Source organism: Palaemon carinicauda, chromosome 7 (assembly GCF_036898095.1).
Source record: "Palaemon carinicauda isolate YSFRI2023 chromosome 7, ASM3689809v2, whole genome shotgun sequence".
Taxonomy (NCBI): domain Eukaryota; kingdom Metazoa; phylum Arthropoda; class Malacostraca; order Decapoda; family Palaemonidae; genus Palaemon; species Palaemon carinicauda.
In genome coordinates this window covers 77,561,915-77,571,914 of record NC_090731.1, presented here as the reverse complement: position 1 = coordinate 77,571,914, position 10,000 = coordinate 77,561,915, and positions in this window count along the sequence as shown.

Here is a 10,000-nt window from a genome sequence, read left to right as displayed (position 1 = left end):
CTATTAAGGATGACATCATCAGCATATTCAAGTTTAGTTAATTTATTATTACCAATCCAGTCCAATCCTTTTCCACTATCCCCAAGTGATCCATGAATTACAAAATAAACGAGAAGGATAAATATCATACGTGATAACACATTCCCTTAGAGTTCTCCAGTGTTCTCTGAAAATTCATTTGATATGACTTCACTAACATTAACTTTGCACTTTTTATGGTTATGAACAGACTTCATCAAATTTACATATTTAAGACGAATTCTATAATAACGCAGGACTCTCTACAAATTGGCCGGTGCTCAACATTGAAGGCTTTATTCATTGTCCACAAATATCACCGAAAGTCGGTTTCTATATTGTACGCAATGTTGGAAAACATGTCTCATAATGAAAATTTGCTCAGTATAACTCCTACCGTTTCTAAATCTTGCTTGTTCATCTCTCAGCTTTTCACTAATCTGTCGTTACTATGGCTTTAAAATAAGCAAATTATAATTTTCATAACAACTAACGTACGTGTACACCACACGTACGTTAGTTGTTATGAAAATTTAATTTGCTTATTTTAAAGCCATAGTAACGACAGGTTAGTGAAAAGCTGAGAGATGAACAAGATGAAATTATTGCAATCAGTCAGGTCTCCTTTTAAGCCCTTTTCACCAACACCCCTAATTTCCTTTCATCAGCCTTTGCTTCCTAATGCCACAATCTACAAAATAATCTAGTAAGTATTCCGGGGTTTTCTTCATTTTCTGTCAGTATCATCTTAGCAGTTATTCCATGGTAACCAGGGGCTCTCCATCTCCTGATTTTTTTAATGATAGCTTCAACTTTATAAACAAAATGAATTGAATTAATTTATGGGCACTATAAGGTCTTCCTCAGCTTCAGGCATATCAATATAATTATTCTCTTCATATCCTTTTTATGGCCTCACTAAAGTGTTCCATCGAACGTTGCCTATCTTCATCTTCTGTTGATGTAACAGATCCATCCCATTTTGATGGGTATATGCTTCTTACTTGTTGCCTAGTAGAGATTTTAATGAATAATTATATGAGAAATTCATACACCATAGCCACTCCTTGAATTCATAGCTTTGTCAGTCTTATTTGCTTTCCTATATAAATACTCTCTTTAATAATTTCTAGCGTTTCTTTGGACTTCACATGTTCTACCCTGTACTTTTCATTACAACCTCGAAATCTTTCAACAATCAATTTCTGTCTTTGTCTCTTTTTTATAGTATCCCCCGTAACATTTGATATCTATGGCTTTCTACTTGTAATTGCATGCCCCAAAACTTCACTACCAACTGACTGATATATTCTTAATATCACACCATTCTTCATCATTGTCTGCTCTTCATCTTTCAATGTCTATAAAACTGCTAATCAATTTCTTAATTCAATAGTTATTATTATTATTATTATTATTATTATTATTATTATTATTATTATTATTATTATTATTATTATTATTATTATTATTATTATTATTATTATTTTCATGATGGTGGTTGTTGTGGTAGAAAACCCAACATTTCGTTTTTATTTTATAATAACGTATATTTCCACATCTGCAATTAAGCTAATACATGACATGACATTTTTTTAGTTAATTAAGCAAGAACACCGAAATAAGGTATCAATATTGCTGGTATTGCTTGCCTATAGCTTCTATTTCTATTTTAGTATTATCATCATTGCCACTAGCCAAGCTACAGCCCTAAGTGGAAAAGCAGAATGTTGAAAGCCTAATTAATCCAACAGGAAAAACAGGCCAGTGCTGAAAGAAATTAGAAAAAAAAAAACAATCCCGAAAAATCCACAAATGGACTGGTTCATGGAATTGGGGAGAGAAGTATAGAAAGAGAAAGCACAATGGACTTTACTATGTCATTTGACATGTCAATAATATACACATTCTTTAAGAAGAAGAGGGAACAGCTAGATATGTATACGAGTGTTGATAGAAACTCCAAAATCAACTACTTCCTTCATAAAATGCTATTATTGGTGAAGTTAAAAATTGGAAAATTATATATAAGCCTGACACTTAAAAGAGTAAAGAAAACCAAAGCTAAAGATGCGAGGAATGTTTATATGGTACAAATAGAGAAAGGAAGATAAGCAGAGAAAGTTTAACAGGAATATTTTAGGGGAAAGTGACAGAAATTGAAGGTGTTCGGGAACAGTTTGCGCATAACAGACCTGGTGGTGGGATGTGGATATTAAGAAAACCAGTGAAAGGTCAGAAGGCAATAGCCTAAGCTAAGGCTGAGGCATATGATGAGGTGCATAATAAGGTAGGAACGAAGGATGTAAGAAACAAAATTATCAAGTTGTTAAAAGCCCAAAAGGAAAGTACAAAAGATATTACATACATTAAGCAAATGAAAGACCAAGATGGTATGGTAATTATAAAAGAAGAACATATCTTGAAGTGACAAGGCGAGTTCTTTGAACTGCTCCTAAATAAAAAAAAAATGAAATACTAGTAATAAATGATTGACAACGAAATATTGGTATGGTATTAGAGTTTTCTAGACAAAAGGTATTAAATGCAATGAAAAAGAGGAAGAAAGGTAAGGCATCAGGACCAGACTTGATTCGTGCGGATACATGTAAAACTTTAGGATAAAAATGTGGGGATGTCCTAATGATGAAGATCATCGATCAAGAAAAGACACCAGAAGAGTGGTGCGAGAGTATATGATCCAAATTTTCAAAAACAAAGGGGATGTTCAAGAGTGCTATAACTAGAGGGACATCAAACTGCTCTACCATACCATGAAGATATTGGAAATGATGATAGATGGCAGACCAAGAGAAGAGGTAGGAATAGGAAAACAGTAAATGGAATTTATGAAAGGAATTGGAACTACAAACTGTATGTTTTGTCTGAGGCTTATGACCAAGTCCTTGGACAAAAGTTATCGAGGTATCTGAGGAAAAAATGGTCACCAGGGGTCAACACTTTACAAATTAATTTTCAACATGGTGATAGATATTATGACTAAAGAGGCTAGAGAAGCAGTGGAGCATATTGTATGGAATTTAAATTCAAGGAAAAACAAAAGGATTTACATATGGTGTTCATAAACATTGAGAAGGCTTATAATCAAGTCCTGATACAAAAAGTATGAAGGTGTTTGGAGAAGAAGTGGTCCAGAGAAGTATGTGAGGCTAATTCAAGAAATGGATGAAGAGGTGTATACCAGAGTGAGGATCATTGTTGGGGAGGTAAGAGTAGGATTCCACCAAGGGTTAGCATCTGGACCACTCATTTTTAATATACTGGTAGATGTTATGACTAAGAATTATAGAGAAGCAGAGCCAGGGAGCATATTGTATGGAGATGATATCGTTTAGTGTCCTGAGGGAAGAGGAAACATTGAAATTAAGCTAGGAAAATGGAGAGAAGAAATTAGAAAAAGTAGGTCAGAGGCAGAATACATATGTTTCAGCAGAGTTGGAGACTGTAGAGTGTACCAACCGTGTGTCACACAATCGTACATAGTTCATTTTGTGTATATATTATGCTTGTATCTTCGCTCTTCTCTCGCACTAAAAAGAACCTAAATAAACATGCCTGTTTTTGTCACCGGTAATGGTGTCGGTTTTAAGCATGAAATTTCCTGTTGAATTGAGCTTTTATATATAAAGAAGAGTGTTCTATAATAAAGTCACTCAGTTGCTTTTATCCGGATCCCTATCCCCTCCCAAACATTGCCTACGTGACCTCCTACCTGCACAAAGCGAAGGTTTTCTCTACGCTCGACCTCCTGAAGGGGTATTATCAGGTGCCTATGAACCCAGAAGACATCCCCAAGACCGCCATCACCTCTCCGTTTGGTACATACACCTTCAATTACTCCTGTTTTGGTCTTTGTAATGCTGGGGCCACGTTTCAACGTCTTATGGATGGCATCTTAGAGGAACTCCCCTTCAGTGCATGTTATGTGGACGACATACTTGTGTTCTCCTCCTCAAAAGACGAACACCTCCGTCACCTGCGCATCGTGCTCGACCGCCTGCAACAAATCCGCCTGGTAGTCCGGTGCGACGAGTGTACCTTTGGTGCCAACGAAGTGTCATTCTTAGGGCACCGCATCACTCCTGAAGGAATCCATCCCCTCCTTGAGAAAGTAGCAGCCGTTCAGGACTTCCCTGCGCCCTCGACCATCAAAGCTCTGCAAGAATTCTTAGGTATGATCAACTATTATCACCGTTTTCTGCCCGCCATTGCCGCCACTCTTGCTCCCCTCTACGCCTCCCTCTAGGGCAATCCAAAGGACCTGAAGTGGGGTACCTTTCAAGAAGGCCCCATCAACTGCTGCAGCTCTCACTTTTCCTATCCCGCATGCCCCTCTCCTTCACTCATCCGATGCCAGCGACGTCGCTAATGGTGCAGTACTTGAGCAGGTGGTCAACGGCTTGCCCTGCCCATTGGCCTTCTTCAGCAGAAAACTGTCCAAGGTAGAATCGGATTATTCTACCTTTGATCGCGAATTGCTGGTGGTGCACTTATCTGTCCGTCACTTTCGCCATTTCTTAGAAGGTACATCCTTCGTCATTCGCACAGACCACATGCTTCTGGTGCATGCCTTCATTCGACAGTCAGACGCCTGGTCCGCCCGTCAACGCCGACATCTCTCCGCCGTGGCTGAATACAACTGCACGCTTCAATACGTCCCTGGGAAAATGAATCCCGTTGCCGATGGCCTGTCAAGAAACACGTTGGAAGCCGTTCAACTGGGATTGGATTACAACACCTTGGCTGAAGCCCAACGACAGGATCCAGAGTATCAAGCATGTAGGACATCCTGCACGTCCCTCCGTTGGGAAGACTTCCCGCCTAAAAGATTCCAATACCACCCTCCTCTGTGACGTCAATACTGGTAGACCGCGACCTTGGATTTCTGTTCCCATGCGCCGGCTGGTGTTTAATTTCATTCACGGCCTTTCAAATCCCTCGTGCCGTTCTACTGCACAGCTGCTGAAGACGAAGTTCATTTGGCACGGCATTTCTAAGAATGCGAAGGATTGGCTCCATGCCTATACTTCTTGCCAAACTTCCAAAGTACATCGACACACGGATTCCGGAGTGAGCACCTTTCCTGAACCTCAGCGTCGTTTCGCACACATTCACGTCGACAGTGTAAACCCCTACCCAAATCACAAGGACATCGTTACCTGTTTACCGTCATCGACCGCTCCACTCGTTGTCCTAAAGCCATTCCCATGGAAATTGCAACGTCCGCCTCATGTACATCTGCCTTACTCTCAGGATGGATTGCAAGATTTGGTATCCCTGAGCATATCATTTCTGACAGGGGTACCACTTTCACCTCTCAATTGTGGACATCATTAGCGAATCTCCTGAGCATCACCCTACATCAGACAACGGACTACAACCCTGCTGCCAATGGAATGGTTGAACGTTTTTATTGCACCCTCAAAGCAGCTTTGATGTCCCGCTCCAAGGATTCCAACTGGTTTAGTCAGCTTCCCTGGGCCCTCGTGGGACTAAGGACCATTCCTAAAGACGCCCTGGACATCTCAGCAGCTGAAATGGTGTATGGCGACCCGCTGGTCGTCCGTGATGAATTTTTTCCTTCTACAACCTCCTCCGACGATCTCCAGCGCATACATCACGTCATGGGAAAATTTACTCCACGCCGCCAGACTTACAAGCCCCCTGTTGTATTGAGCTTTTGTATATAAAGGAGAGTGTTCTATAATAAACTCGCTCAGTTGCTTTTATCCTGTCTTTGAGTCACAACCTTCTCTTGGCCCGTCACAAGAGAATGTATAAGCTTGAACGGGAAAGAAATAAATCGAGTAGATAAGTTTAAGTACCTGGGAGCAATAATCAGTACTGGTAGAAATATGGAAGCAGAACTCATTATACAGCTAGGCTTTAACAACTGAACAGCGGTCTCTGGTGTCCAACTCGGATTTAATGTAAAACTCCACAAGGCGATTGCAAGAACAGCAATGTTCTATAGTGCAGAGACAGCAAGACTAAGAAAAGCTGACGAGAAAGAGAAAGAGGTAGCAGAAATTAAAATGCTTATGTGGAGGACTGGAGTAAAAGGGGAGGATAGCATTAGGAAATACTATTAAAGAAGATCGACAGAGGCTTTGGAAATATCAAGGAGAGTGCAGGAAGGAGGCTGATATGGTACAGCCATTCATTGAGGAGAGAGGAGTGCCATGTAATGGGGCATACTTAGGAAATGAAAGTTAAAGGAAAAAGAAAAGGGAAAGACCAAAAAGGAGATAGGGACTCAGAGATTGTTTGGGGGAGGATTTTAGATAGTAGGGAATTGAGGAAGCAGAGGTGCACGATAAAAATTGATGGAAAAACCCCACCCCAAATACCAACACTATACAGCAATGGGAATACGCTAATAAAAAAAAAATAACAATAGAAAATAAATAAAGTATATTTAGATCATTAGCAAAGTTAAATAGATAATTCGTGCACAGTATATGAAACTATACCTGTGAAGTTCTTTTTTTTTTTTTTCTTTTTTTTTAGATGAGAAGTATGGCTGACTTGGAAGTCCCTTCGTCTTCCACCATTAGTTACTATCGAGCACATTTAGATGTAGTTAACTCGACCAACAAGTAATTATATTGAATTCATGGATAACTGTATTACAACACTATTCTTTATAACATAACTTTACCCTGTAAAGAAAAGATATTCGATAATATCACCTGTACCTTCCAGCTTTGGTTATTTTGAAACAATTCGGGGTGTTGAGGTTTCCTAATATCTATATTCGTGTCTGCCAATTATGAAGCAGTGCTAATTGCGCTATAATTGAACATATCCAAAAAATTAAGTCTAGATTTAAAATTCCAATGAAACGTTCTTAAAATATGTAAGTTTCCCATAATATTTTACAGGTTCAAGGATCGGTATATAAAGATAAAAATTCGAAACAGTTTCTATGGACACAATTAATTATTTATAGTCTCTTTCATTGCTTGAGATTAAAAGAAGTATACTAATAAGTCAAATTTTTGATAAAAAGAGGATGTTTTTGAGTAAGTCTGAAACATTGTATCCTTCACCTGAATCTTGCCATTAATAGTATTTCTTCAACTTCACGTTGATGGTTCATGAATTCTGGTTTGATTCTTGATTATAGCTTTTTTTTTGCAGGTCATATCAAATCATCAGTACACAAGAAATGTCATTCATGATGCCTTTAAACTATTTTGAATAATTCTCTTCCGTCCCGTCTTAAACAGCAGGCTCTAGTATATAGAATTAAAAGCTTGAACAATGTACTAATCCCTGACCATGTTAATCTCTGATACCATTATCCAATTAACTTTCTGCATATACGGTAAAAGTTTTTTTTGTTTTTTTTTTTATCAAATATCGAAGCTGACTTTTCCATAGTAGGCCTACCATCTACAATTTAGTTCTCAGTATGCAGTAATGCTAACATTTTCGTCAGGAATATCTTTAGAAGAGTTTGAATAATATCTTATCTTTACTTGTGGCTTAGAGGTATAGGAGTCGACTGCCACCCCAGTTTCGACTCGGTCAGAATTCGAATCCTTTATCGACCAGAAGCTCTTATCAAAAAAAAAAAAAAAAAAAAAAAAAAAAAAAAAATTTCCTCGGGCCTTTCTTCCAAGGACGAGGGATATTGATATTAGGAGGTATTATTGGCTTACTTTAATTAAGAAACTCATGAGTGTTATTGATAAATTATCTTGGGAATGACAGGTGTTTAAAACTCAGCAACATGATTATTGGTAGAGATGGGGTATATTTTGATTCAAAGTCTCAAAATAAAAAATCGGCAAGAATATAATGAGGTATTTGTGGTTTATTCGAATCATAATCATCATCCTCATCATTGCCATTTCTTCCCACGCCTATTGACGCAAAGGTCCTGAGTTAGGTTTCGCCAGTCGTCTCTATCTTGAGCTTTTAAATCTATGTTTTTATGAGGACTTCAACGTGCTCGTTACAAGAATGTACTTCTCTTCTAGACTTGGTTTTCCGTTTTCTGTTATTCGTATAACAAGGTCCTTGGTCCATACAACATGTTTTCAATTATTGATATTTGATTTCGATGATTAAATACACCTTGTTATGACTAACGTGGTGAAATACATCATCTGCTTCCCGCTTCATAGTCCTCAGCCATGTAGGCCTCGGTCTTGCAACTCTTCTAGTGCCTTTTGTAGTCTATTTAAAAGTTAAGTGAAATAATCTCTCTCGGGAAGTACGAGGAGCATGCCAAAACCACCTCCGTCTACACCCCACCATGATTTCATCCACATATGGCACTCGGGTAATCTCTCTTATAGTTTCATTTCTAATTCTGTCCTACCATTTAACCTCACTATGTTTTAGGTTAATTAGCAGTATGTCACATTTATGATAATAATGATAATAATAATAATAATAATAATAATAATAATAATAATAATAATAATAATAATAATAATAATAATAATAATAATAATAATAATAATAATAATAATAGGTTAGAATCAGTCGTTGTTTGTGAATCAGTCCAAGATTCATTTTATAGGCATTTGATTTAAAAAAAAATGGAATTAATTTCCTTACATAGTGAAGCCATTATCAGTGTCTGCCCAGTGTCGGTAAGAAAACTTACACTAGAGTAGCGTTCTGTAAGCAATTTATTGAAAATAGATACCTGTAAGTTCCTACAGTGTATCAAATGAGGATAAATTTTGATCTCAGGAAATTTATAAAGATTATTCAAGATATCTTGATTTTTTATTAACAAATAGTGAAGGTGACACAACATATAGATTTTTGGTTTTCCCACTCGATCTTCCTAGCAATTCATATTCATACTAGACCTTCAATTGCTGTTTCCTGTCAAAGGTTTTGGATATGGAGCTAATCACAGAGGAAACCAATTCAGTTACTAGAATCTATTAGCGGCTTGTTAGATTATCGTAATAGAATATTTCGATTCCAAAAAGTAGAATTGATAGCATTGGATACAATCAAGCTAATATATAGGTGTTTAAATGTATACAGAAAAGTACCGGTAATGTAAATTAGCGAAGATGATAGGTTAGATCATATCTATGTCGTTAGCATTTGGACATTTATTCAAAATCAAGATCCATTATCTCATTTTATATATTCTTAATGCCAGTCACTGCAATGAATTACAGGACAGTAGATCAGCTGGTGTTTTGGAGGACCACCTTATATGTGGCAATAGGAAAGCTATGTAAAAAACAATTAAAATATAACTAAATCGTATATTAGGATGTAAGTCACACTGACTTTGGCGGGTTCAGAGTGACTACAAGGATTGTAATTAAGGAGATGTTTCAAGGTAAGCGGGACCGATGACTATAAAATCGTCTACAGAGCGTTATTTAGTTGCTCTGGTGGTAGTTATGCAGCCACTGAAGGCTATAATTTGTCAAATTAGAGTAAATTCAAAGTGTGACCTCTATCGTTCATAGAGGTTCAATGAAAAGAGAACTGTAAGATGTAAAATGTCATCATCATCATCATTTCGTTCCACGCCTATTGACGCAAAGGGCGTCAGTTAAATATGACCAGTCCTCTCTATCTTGAGCTTATAAATCTATACTTCTCCATTCATCATTTTCTACTTCACGTTTCATAGTCTTCATCATTGTAGGATTGCGTCTTCGAAATCTTCTAGTGCCTTGTGAAATCCAGTTGAAAGTTTGGTTAGCTACTCTCTCTTTGGGAGTGCGAAGAGCGTGACCAAATCATCTCCATCTATCCCTCACCGTTATCTCATTATGGTACTCGAGTAATCTCTCTTATAGTTTCATTTTTAATTCTGTCCTACCATTTAATTACCCATATTCTTTTGAGGACTTTGTTCTCATATATGCAAAATGTGTTGGATATTATTTTATTGACATACCATGAATCATTTTCATACAGTAACACCAGTCTGGTTAAACTGATATATAGCCAGATTTTATATGTA